The sequence below is a fragment of the Ochotona curzoniae genome, unplaced genomic scaffold (genome assembly GCF_017591425.1).
Source record: "Ochotona curzoniae isolate NIBS_2020 unplaced genomic scaffold, NIBS_Ocur_1.0 contig_4148, whole genome shotgun sequence".
Classification (NCBI taxonomy): domain Eukaryota; kingdom Metazoa; phylum Chordata; class Mammalia; order Lagomorpha; family Ochotonidae; genus Ochotona; species Ochotona curzoniae.
In genome coordinates, this window is record NW_024466146.1 from 4311019 (window position 1) to 4322724 (window position 11706).

Consider the following 11706-nt stretch of genomic DNA (forward strand, 5'->3'; position numbering starts at 1 on the left):
GCCTGGAGCTGCTCAGTGGGGGAAAGAAAGTCTGTCAAGGACTTAGCTCTGCATGGTTTCCGTCAAGACACAAAGAAATTCCATGTACCCACAGAAACTGGGGAACAGTCCCCGTTTTCTCTTTGATTAGAATAAACCTTCACTTTCAATATGCCTAATGCCAGTTCAAATGAGATACAGATAGTAGGTTTCTGGTGAGTTTTTTTTTGGGGGGTGTGGGGGTACTCTCTAAGGATTCACATGCCCAGGGGTGCAGGAAGGAAACCTTGGGGAGGGGGAGCAAGTACTCACCTCTCTTCCAAGGGGCTGTGCCTGCTGCTGTCGCTGGCGCAGAAGGCTGTGAGGCTCCTCGCTCTAGCTACTCCAGGTTTAATGACTTCTCCACGAGAACTGCTCGCAGCTGCCCTGAGTCTAGGAAGAAGTATTTCCTCTCTTTGTCACCAAGGGAGGTAAATAATTTTTTAGCTTATTGCCCTGGAAAAGGAAATGCAGTTTGCCAGAGGTTAAATAAATCTGCTCTGCATCAGTTAGTCAGGAGGCCTGCGGGTGACACCATGCTTGGCCGTGTTTCACGAGAAAGGACATGCATTGGGCGTTGAGACCACTCCCAAATACCTTCTCTAATGATGCTGCTCTTCTCGTTAAACTGCAGATGATTATGAAAATGAGGTAAATGTGTCCGGATTTCCCCCAAACAGCCCGTTGTAGGGAAAGAAAAGAAGCAGAGAGGAAAGCATGTTTTCTTGACCTCTTTCAGCTGGTTCAGCTGCTTGTGGTACATATTTCAATAGGAAATTGGTAGCCCGGAGGTACACTGCAGCTGCGGATGGGTTTTATTGCCACAGCCGGGTTTTCTAGAGTTTGAATGACTTTCCAGCATTTAAAAATCAGGAAATCTTAAATAGTGATCTAGATGATGGGCTTCTCATGAAAAAATCAGCAGAGCCGGATACACCGGGTCTGGGAACAGGCAAGGGGACAGTTGGAAGTGTCTCTGCGTTGCTGCTCCCACTGCCTTCTGCCTGCGTTGGAGAGGGTGTTGCTTCCCGGCTGCCCTCTTCCTCTGTCCTCCTCATCCATGGACATCCTGTGTCCCTTTCCAATGTCCAGTTCCTTTTCTGTTTGAGTTTCACAGTGTGAGTATACAGAAAGATAAGTCACTAGGTATCCTCTTGATGATTTAAGGAATTTGGGTTTATTTTAAAATATGAGTTCCTGGTGTTTTCTTAGCCAAACCTGGATGTATTATAACAGATGGTGAAATTAAGGAAAGCAACTGTACGGAGAATTGCCATCTAATCGTGGTGTGCCAAAGGCAGGCTAATAAGGAGCATCCACTAAAGGGTGCTCTAGGAGATTTAAAAACAGTGATAAAACCAACTGGAGTCCTCCTGCTTTTTGTAAGCAGCATGTGTCAGCAAGTCCAAACAAGGCCGGTGATGAAAGACTCCTCCCCTCGGTTTACATTCTAAACCATTTCTGTGATTATTGTGAATTTTTAAATTTGTATACAATTGTATGACACAAACACATAATTTATATAAAAATAAAGAAGTTTATTTACAATGTATTTATTTATTTGAAAGGCACAGAAGTAGACACAGAGAGACAGAGGTAGCTCATCTGCTGGTTGACTCCCCAGATGCCCCCAACAGCCACGTCTGAATCAGGTGAAAGCCAGGAGTCAGGGACTCAATCTGGCTGTCCCACGTGGGTGGTGGGGACCCAGCTGCCTGCCAGGGTGCTCATTAGCAGGAGGCTCGAATCAGGAGTGGACTCAAGATTCGAACCCCAGCGGACATGCTGATGTGGTGTTGGTAACCCCAGTAATAGCTTATTTGCTAGGCCAAACACCTGTTCACCTGGTATGTATTTGTAAAAGGCAATGTATTTGACATAAAATGTAATTATTCTTATTTTACATGTTATGACTTACTCTTCTGTTCAGAATGTTGGATACGCCAAAGATAATTGACAAAATGCCAGTGATAGAGCTGCCCGGTGCCATGCTTGACTCAGCTGTGCTCCCTTCGGAGCTGAATTGGGCGGTGACTCCAAATCTTCCGTGCAGTTTTTGGCTTCCGCTTGTGATGCCGCACATGCCTGCATTTAGACAGCAGGTTGGAAACACATCCATCAGGACAGCACAGTTGTGCTATACATATCATTTCAGCTGCCATGCCATCACTTGGAGTTTTTAGTTGTTTGCAAATTTAAAACAGTGAAACAAAGGGAGGGCTTCCAAGTGTACTATTTTTATTTGGCAAATGTAGATTTTAGTCTATAGATCAACCTTTTTTTGAATTTGGATAATAACTTTTTTTTAAAGATTTATTATTATTATTTTTTTTTTATTGGAAAGGCGGCTATACAGAGAGGAGAGACAGAGAGGAAGATCTTCCGTCCAATGATTCACTCCCCAAGTGAGCGCAACGGCCGATGCTATGCCGATCCGAAGCCAGGAGCCTCTTCCGGGTCTCCCTCACGGGTGCAGGGTCCCAAAGCTTTGGGCCGTCCTCGACTGCTTTCCCAGGCCACAGGCAGGGAGCTGGAAGGGAAGTGGGGCTGCCGGGATAAAACCGGCGCCCATATGGGATCCCGGGGCGTGCATGGTGAGGACCTTAACCACTGCGCCACCGCGCTGGGCCCTGGATAATAACTTTGAACTTGAAAATCAGTGTTTGAAACTGCTCTCATGGCATGGGTGTTGGGTGCAGTGGCTGGAATGTTGGAGTGCCTCTGGTTGTGTCTCCAACCCTTCTTCCTCTTCCAGCTTCCTGCTGCTTTTGTATTCCCTGGAAGCAACAGTGGTGGCTCAAACTCTTGTGGAGCCCTGGATAAAATCCTGGGCTCTTGGCTTCCGCCTGGCCCAGGCACAGCTCTTGCAGGCATTTGGGGAACTGGATCCAGAACCAAATAGAGGGTCACTGTGTGTGCCTTTGTCCTTTTCTCTCTGTTGTGCTGCCTTTCAAATGAATAAAAATAAATGAGTTATTATATTAGAAATCCATAAACCTCATAATTTGTATCTTTATTTTTAAAACATGAACCTTTTTTTAAAAGATGCATTTATTTTTATTAGAAAGGCAGATGTATAGAGAAGAGGAGAGACAGAGAAGAAGATCTTCCATCCATTGATTCACTCCCCAAGCAGCTGCAATGGCCAGAGCTGAGATGATTCGAAGCTAAGAGCTTCTTCTGGCTTTCTCACGTGGGTGCAGGGTCCCAAGCCTTTGGGCCATCCTCGACTGCTTTCCCAGGCCACAAACAGGGAGCTGGGTGGAGGTGGTTGCCGGGATTAGAACCGGCACCCATAGGGGATCTGGTGCATTCAAGGCGAGGACTTTAGCCATTAGACTACCACGCCGGGCCCAAAACATTAATCTTTTTTTTACAGAGAAAAAAAACCCAAAAAAACAAAAAACTCTTGTCTAGTTCATTCACCAAATGCTTGCAAGAAGCATTTGATCGAGGCCTGAGCTGAAGTCAGGAGCTGAGAATTCAACCCGGGTCTCCCATGTGGGCGCCTGGAGGGAGAGTTACTTGAGTCATCACTGCTGCCTCCCAGGCTCTGCGTTTTGCTGGAAGCTGGAGTCAGGAGCTAAAGAGCTTCAGCTCAGGTACTCCAGCGCAGGGCAGGACATCTGTATGTGCGGGGCTTAAGGTCCAGAACCAGCAGATCTGGGTCTGACAGTTCAGAGAACAATTTGGACCGTTTGTGAGTTTGTATCTTCTTTATGCAGAGTGGTAGTAAGAAACGCACAATTTACTTGCCTCCAATGGTAATGGGGCAACAGGTAATATTTGCCTTATTTACTTTTGTGTTCATTGCATGGGTTGGGCACACATTAGAGATATCTACATTTACTCACACATAGCCACATAGCTACCAATTGCTGCATATGGGTATTTACATCTATCCACAAGCAGACATGTCTAACCATACCCTCCTAGTTGCTTTATAGGTTTACGGACAATAGTGGCCTAGAGCAAAACCATTGCATAATAGGTTTGTGAGCAGCTAGTCAAGCAGGTGAACCCTTTGGTTACCATGACACTGGTTGCTATAGCGGCATAGAGCTGTGAGAACACATAGATAAGGGGGCCTGGGCCAAAAGCACGAGAACTTGAGAACTTCACCTTCCCAAATTCATCTCAACAACATCTTCACACCTAAATCAAGTGCTCAGCCCCTTCCTTATCACTTTTTTACTTGTTTTTAAAATAGCTTATTGAAAGATTGAAAGACAAAGAGACATACACATAGAGATTTTCCATCCATTAATTCATTTTCCAACTTCCTGTAACATCTGTTAACTGTTTTAAATGCACAGTTTGGTTATTCAGCATTCACATAATCATGAAACAGCCCTCTAGGATGTTTTCAGCTTGCAAATGTGAAACCTTATACTCACTAACCAATAACTCCCTTTTGAAATAATAATAATAATAATAATAAAAGATTCATTTATTTTTATTGGAAAAGCAGATCTGTACAAAGAAGGAGAAACAGAGGTAAAGATCTTCCATTCACTTGTTCACTCTGCAGATGATCTCAATGGCCAGAGCTGAGCTGACTGGAAGCCAGGAGTTGAGAGCCTTTTCCAGGTTCCTACGTGGGTGCAGGGTCCCAAGGTCTTGGGCCATCCTGTATTGCTATCCCAGGCTACTAACAGGGATTTGGAGCAGAAGTGAAGTAGTGCCCATTTGGGGTGGCAGTACTTGAAGATGGGGAATTATCCTGTTGAGTCACGGCACCAACCCCTTTCTTTTGAACTTTAAAAATATTTTAACTGATGGGTTAGGCAAAGGAAAGACCCATGACTGGTCAGAAGCCTTAAAAGGGGCAAAGAGAGACTTGAGGAGGCCATTCTCCAGTAGCATTGCAACTAGATAGAACGGACAGGACAAGCAGGTCCTGATGGGGCCCCTGTTCTCTGTGGAGGCAGTGAATCATGGCAGTTCCTGCAAGATGGACGCTAGAAAGGGGCCTGGGTGGGTTTCTTTCTTTTTTTTTTTTTTTCTGTTTGTTTTTGTGTATTAAACATAGTGCTTGAAGGTGCTTGGTAAACTGCTGGTTAATGCTTTATTGCTGTGCAATCAGTGTCATACGTGGTACCATGCACATGCCCATTCCAATTAACTTAAAATAATAGCTCCTTTCAATGAAATAAATGGCATCCTGGCAGCAGACAGCCTCTGGCTGTCCTGCCCGCTGTTCCCTTGCAGCATATGGCAGCAGTAGTCAGCTTCCAGCTGTCCTGCCTGCCATGCTGCTCCTTTGTAGTGTGCTCCATAAATCTAATTCTACTCACTCTGGAAGAAAAAAAAAAAAAAGAAATTACATACTTAGAATGTTTAGAAGATACAAAAGATTTGATTGTTGTTTCTAGCCCTTGCCTATTTCCCTGCTGGTCTGTGGTCTGTGTGCTTTTCATTTGTTGAACTGTTTATTTAGAAAAGCCATTAAGCCTTTTAGTATAATGTAAATTAAAAATATGTTATCAAAAAATAAATAAAGTGTGAAGTTTAAAAATACAAAGGAGCTCAAAAGGGTGATTAAAATCATCTTTAACCCCAATATTTAGAGAAATAATCTTGCCATTTGACATTTTTCTATATTTTAATAAGCTAATTGCACTTTATTTTATTTGAAAGCTAAATAGCGCTTCCATCTACTGTTTTGTTCCCCCAAAACCTGCAGTAGTGAAGACTGAGTCGGGCTGGAGTCGGGAACCTGGAACTTGGTTTGGATCTCCCGTGAAGGTGGCAGGCACTAGGGTGTTTGCAGCCTCACGTGCCGCCCCCAAGGCTGTGCTGCAGGAGGAAGCTGAGTCAGGAGCCGCACCAGGGCTGAAGTCCAGACGCAGCTGCAGGCAATGCGGCCGTCCCAAGCAGTGTCTTAACTGCAGCACCAAATCAATGTTTTAAAAAACATCTCGTGGAGCTGTGTAACCTAACCATTTGACTTAATACTCATCTCCCCAGGCCATCGCGTGCTATTCAAAAATATACTTTTAATGACCCAATAATATCACACTCTACAGATATTCTTGCAGGTATTTTAACAAGTAGCAACTTCATTGCTGCCCTAGAACACAAAAGTTACTGTGCTGTCACACCTGTCTTCCAAGCAATTACTGGTCCATCCCAGGCTGAACTAAAGTATTATCAAGTTGGAGACTAATGTAGGAGCACGTTCTAAGAAATATTAAAGTGAAATACGAAACCCTAGCACAGGCTGTAATTCAGGCAAAATAGAAACAAAATCTGGCATTATCTGTCAACAAACAATTTAGAAAGCTTTTCTGCAAAATTAAGTAATGATGTGATGTGTTATTCAGTGCACTTGTAATGGCATAATTACAATAATGAGACATTTAATATAATGAGCTCTATATTTTTAAAAATGTTGTCATACCAAACATGCTACTTGGTGTTACCCTGCTATTGAGCTACCTAATACTTTCTGTTTAACTTGTATGAGATCCAGGAAGCAAAGTGAGGGAAATTTTTGTCCAAATTAAAAAAGCATATTAAAATGGAAAAATGAAGTATTTTTTTTGCATACTCCAGAGTCAGTTACAACATTTTTGCAAGTTTATAACTTTGGTTATAGGCCACCAGCCCTGTGGTGGGCACAAATTGATGGCACTTTGGAACAAAGAGCATACTTCCTATCTTATTTCCTTCCTGTCATTTCAGTTATCAAAAAAGTTGCAACAAATGTCAGCCCTGGGACATTTACCTGGAAAATGTCCCCAAATTGTCATGTTCCCTAATGCGTATCGGGATGACAAAGGCAAAGAGCAGGACACTCCTGACCAGAAACAGAGAAGGGAAATGACACTTAGAGACTCCTCATTAGCAGCAAGAGCAGAGAGCACTTTGCAATCAAGGACAGCATCCTGAAAAGCTGCTGACCACACGTTTTCCCATGAGGTCTCTCCTTTCAAGAGTGTTACCGATATTAGGCTCTTTCTTAACATTGTCACACCCAGACAGTAAAATCATGGACTTTGGAAGGACCTAGGTTCTGATCCCAGTTGCTCAAAAGCACTGCCTGCCTGAGTGGCCTCAAGCGTGTTCCTGACATTCTACAGATCCTCATTTTCTTACCCACATCTTGGGGTGCTGAGGGTTAAATGGGGGCAGAATAAAGCATGAAAGAGTGCAGTCTTAGTAACTGTTATGGAATTATTATAATGTCTGTCATGAATTGTGCAAGGTGCTTTCTGCTGATACATTTTTTTGTTGTTGTTTTAAGATTATTTATTTTCATTTTATTTGAAAGAGATCTTGCACCTGATGATTTACTCCCCACAAATCCACAATAGCTTTTAACTATACAGTACAGCCCATGTTTGGGGCTCAGGCCTCCATCTGAGTTTCCCTTGTAGGTAGCAGGAACCCAGCTGCTTGAGCTGTCATTTGCTGCTTCCTAGAGTATGCATCAGCAGGAGGGTGAAACAGAAGTGGGGTCAAGACTTGATCACCAGCATTCTGATAGAACATGCGGTGGCTTAACTGTGTGTAGTACTGGCCCTCTGGCTGTGTTTTTCATTGGTAAAATGTAATGATCAACTGTTCGCTTTGTGGCAGCAACTGCAATTGCCTCCTCAAAATCGTTTCGTTCCTTATCAATGAGAACAAGAGTTTTATTTGGATAGCAATGCCCGTGGGGTGGAGGGAGAAAGACAAAGTATTTCCTATCTTCTACTAAAGCTGAGAATGACCACTAAAATTTTGGTAGAAGGCGTTGGCTGATGCTTCAAGAAAGACTGGCTCAACTTTGAAGATATGCTTTAAAAGGCAACAAAACGGCCGTGATTTTGACAGTCCTTTCGGAGTTACAAATAGAGGATTAAAGACTAGGTCCAGCGCCTAAAGTCTAGTGGCTATAGTTCTTGCCTTGCATCCTCCAGGATCGCATATGGGATCCTGTCCAGGCTGTTCTACTTCCCATCCAACTCCCTGCTTGTTGCCTGGGAAAATAAAAAGCTTTGGGACCCTATCTCTCCACGTGGGAGACCTGGAAGAAGCTCCTGGCTCCTGGCTACAGGCGCTGCAGCCATTGGAGTGTACCAGTTGAGGGAAGATTTTTTCCTCTGCCTTTCCTCTCTGTAAATCTGACTTTCCAGTAAAAATAAATAAATTTAAAAAAAAAAGAAAAAAAGGAGGACAAAAGCCTCTAGCATTCTAGAGATCTCTACCTTGAAATTCTTGAGGTATGAGAGTAATACCACCTGTCTTACACTTTCTAACTTGTTTTAAATTAATTTGTATGTTACTTATTTGAAAAACATACTGAGACATAAACCATTCAATGGCTTACTCCCCAAGTGCATGCAGCAGCCAGGACTGTGCCAGGCTGGAGCCAGGAGCCCAGTGCTCAGTTCGGGTCTCCACATGAGAGGCAGGAACCCAAGTGCTTGAGGCAGAACCTTCTGCCTACAAGGGTACACATTAGAGGGAAACTGGAATTAGAAGCAGAACTGGGACTTGAACCAAGGCATTCTGATGTAGACTGGTGGTGTCTACACCAAACTGCAGGCCTTTGGTTTATTGTTGCATAAGAGAGATTTTAAGCTCTTGTGTGGTTTAGGTCATTATTACTCATCATAACTTTGAGTTTGTTATTGTGTTACCAAACCCAATGGGAGCACCATGTTAAATTCCTTTAAAAAATAGTGACAACTTGATTATAAGAGGCATCCTTACAGCAAAGTCTCATTGTGTGATGTAACTTGGTAAGTTTGTCTTTGAAACAAATGAACACCAGCTGACTGAAATCTCCACCTTCCAGGGTGTTGTAAGCATGGAATGAAGAAAAAAAGTAGTTAGCTTTTGTGGGGTTATATGTGTGTGTGTGTGTGTGTGTGTGTGTGTGCAACCCTGTGCACAGTGATTGCTGGGTTTTTAGCCCCTGACTGTATAGGTCATTTGTCTTCGGAATAGAAAGCAAGGACAGTCGGCATCCTGTATTGTTATCTTTCTAAATTCCTTGATTGTTCAGGAAGGTTTCTGCTCCTTCTGGGTTGCGAAGGAAGGCCCTCAACAAAGTCCGTGGGACTTGTGGAACTGCAGGAGCAGAAGTGCAGCTTTCTGTCCAGAATGCCCAGTAACGATTTTTAATCACTTGTTGTTGTGTTTCTGGAATCAGAGAAAAATCATTGTTCCCGCCCCCCTCAGACCCAAGTTCTGGCCTGTTTACGTCCTTGGTTGACACGTTAGTAGAAGGTGGGTTCTGGAGGGTGTGGCTGTACCTGCTGCTGAGAGCTTGGCATGTCACTTCCTGATTCTCCACTGCCATCTGTAGCTACACAAATGGAGTCAGAACAAACTAGGTGGAACTATAAAACTTTGGCTTTTGCCTCTTCAGTTTATTTTGAATGATTATTTCTTTATATATTGACTTGAAAGGCAGAAAGAAAGAGAGGGAGGCAGGAGGGAGAGAGAGAATATTTTATCTGTTAGTTCATGCCCCCAAATGCCAAAAAGAGCCTGGGTTGGGCTAGGCCAAAGTCAGTGGCTGGGAACTCTACCTAAGTAGTATGTAGTTGTCCACCTATGCAGTTGTCAGTAACTTAAGTACTTAAATCACCTGATGCCTCCTGGGTGAGCATTACAAAGAAGCCAAATCAGAAGTGCATATTGGAGGCTGGCATTGTGGTATAGTAGGTTAAGCCTCCACCTGTAATGCTGACATCCTATTTCACTGCTGCTTTAAGACCCAGCTGCTCCACTTCAAGACCAACTCCTTGCTGATGCACCTGGGAAAGCAATGAAGCAGGGCTCCAGTGTGAGAAATCCGGGAGAAGCTCCAGACCCCTGGCTCTGGCCTAAACCTGCTCCATCCATTGTAGCCACTCAGGGAGTGAACTAGCAAATGGAAGGTCTCTCTGTGTTTCTTCCTTTCTCGGTATAACTCTTTCAGATAAATATGGCTGCTGGATGCAGGCATCCTAGATGGTGGCTTAACCTGATATGCCATGATACATACCTCTTTTTAAATTAAAAATTAATATGTAATATTTTTATTCTTAATTTTTTTTTTCATTTTATTTGAAAGACAGAGGGAAAGATTTTGCATCACATAATTTAATCTTCCGCAGCAGCTGGAGCTTCGCCAGACTCATGCCAGGAGCCCAGAATTCCATGCAGATTTCCCTTACGGGTGGCAGGGACCCAAGCACTTGGGCTTCACTTGCTGTTTTTCAAGGTGTGAATTGGCAGGAAGCTAGAATTTGGAGTGCAGCTGGAACTGAACTCAGGCAGTCCAACTCGGGATGCAGTGTCCCAAGCAGCCTTTCAATGCTGGGCCATACACAACACCCAGATTTTTGACATTTTACAAAGACTTATTTGTTTTTACTGGAAAGGAAGATTTGCAAAGAGGAGAGATAGAGAGAAAGATCTTTGGTCTGTTGGTTCACTGCCCAAGTGGCTGCAACAGCCAGAGCTGAGCTGATCCAAAGCCAGGAGCCAGGAGCCAGGAGCTTCTTCCAGGTCTTTTACTGGGGTGCAGAGTCTCAAGGCCTTGGACCATCCTCCGCTGGCCACACATATGGAATGTACTTGGAAGATTAGCTAGTTGAGCCACCTTACCAGTCCTAATCAAAACAAAACAAAACAAAACAAAACAAAACAAAACAAAACAAAACAAAACAAAACAAAGGAAGTAGGGGACCAGTATGGTAGCCTAGTGGCTAAATCCTCACCTTTGCATGCACCAGGATCTCACATGGGCACTGGCTCCTGTCCCTGCTGCTTCACTTTCCTTCCAGCTCCCTGCTTGTGGCCTGGGAAAGCAGTAGAGGATGGCCCAGAGCCTTGGGACCCTGCACCCACACGGGAGATGAGCAAATCTCTGCTTCCTGGCTTTGGCTCAGCTCCAAGCGTTGCAGCCATCTTGGGAGTGAATCAGAAGATGGAAGATCTTTCTGCCAATCTGTGTTTCCAATAAAATAAACTAATTTTAAAAATGTTTATTTTTATTTGAAAGATAGAGTTACAGAGAGTAGGAGAGAGAGCATCTGCTTGTTCACTCAGCTGCAAGTGCTGAGTCTGAGCGAGACTGAAGCCAGAAACCCAGAACTCCATCCTTTCCCACAATAGAGGTCCCAAGGTGCAATCTCCCTCTGCCTCTCAGAATATTAGTAAGGATTTGGATTGAAAGCAGAGCAGTCAGGACATAACCAGTACTCTAATACAGGATGCTGCTGTTGCAAGTGGTGGTCCTGCTGTATCATGATGGCCTCCCACCACAACTGCTAAAATATATTTGTGATCTATCTATCTATCTATCTATCTATCTATCTATCTATCTATCTATCTATCTTTCTATCTATCTAGAGTTCTGGGAGTATCTGGGAGCTAGGGACACAGCCCAGCTCTTCCACATGGGTGGCAGGGGCCAAACTACTTGAGGTACCTTCTCCTGCCTCCAGGGTGACATTCATAGGAATCTAGAACCAGAAACAAAGCCAGAACTCGAACCCAGGCACTCTGAGAAGGTCCCGCAGCCTTCCCCAAGGATATCTTAACTGTTGCTTCAAATACCCACCCCTTTTTCTTTTCATTATCAGTTATTTAATTAAATTCCTCTTAAGAAATTCAGAACACCGATTTGCAAGAATCAAGTCCATTTATTAGAGCAAGAACAGACAGCAGGCATGCCCGGAGCTGAGGAGTGGCTTTGCTTCT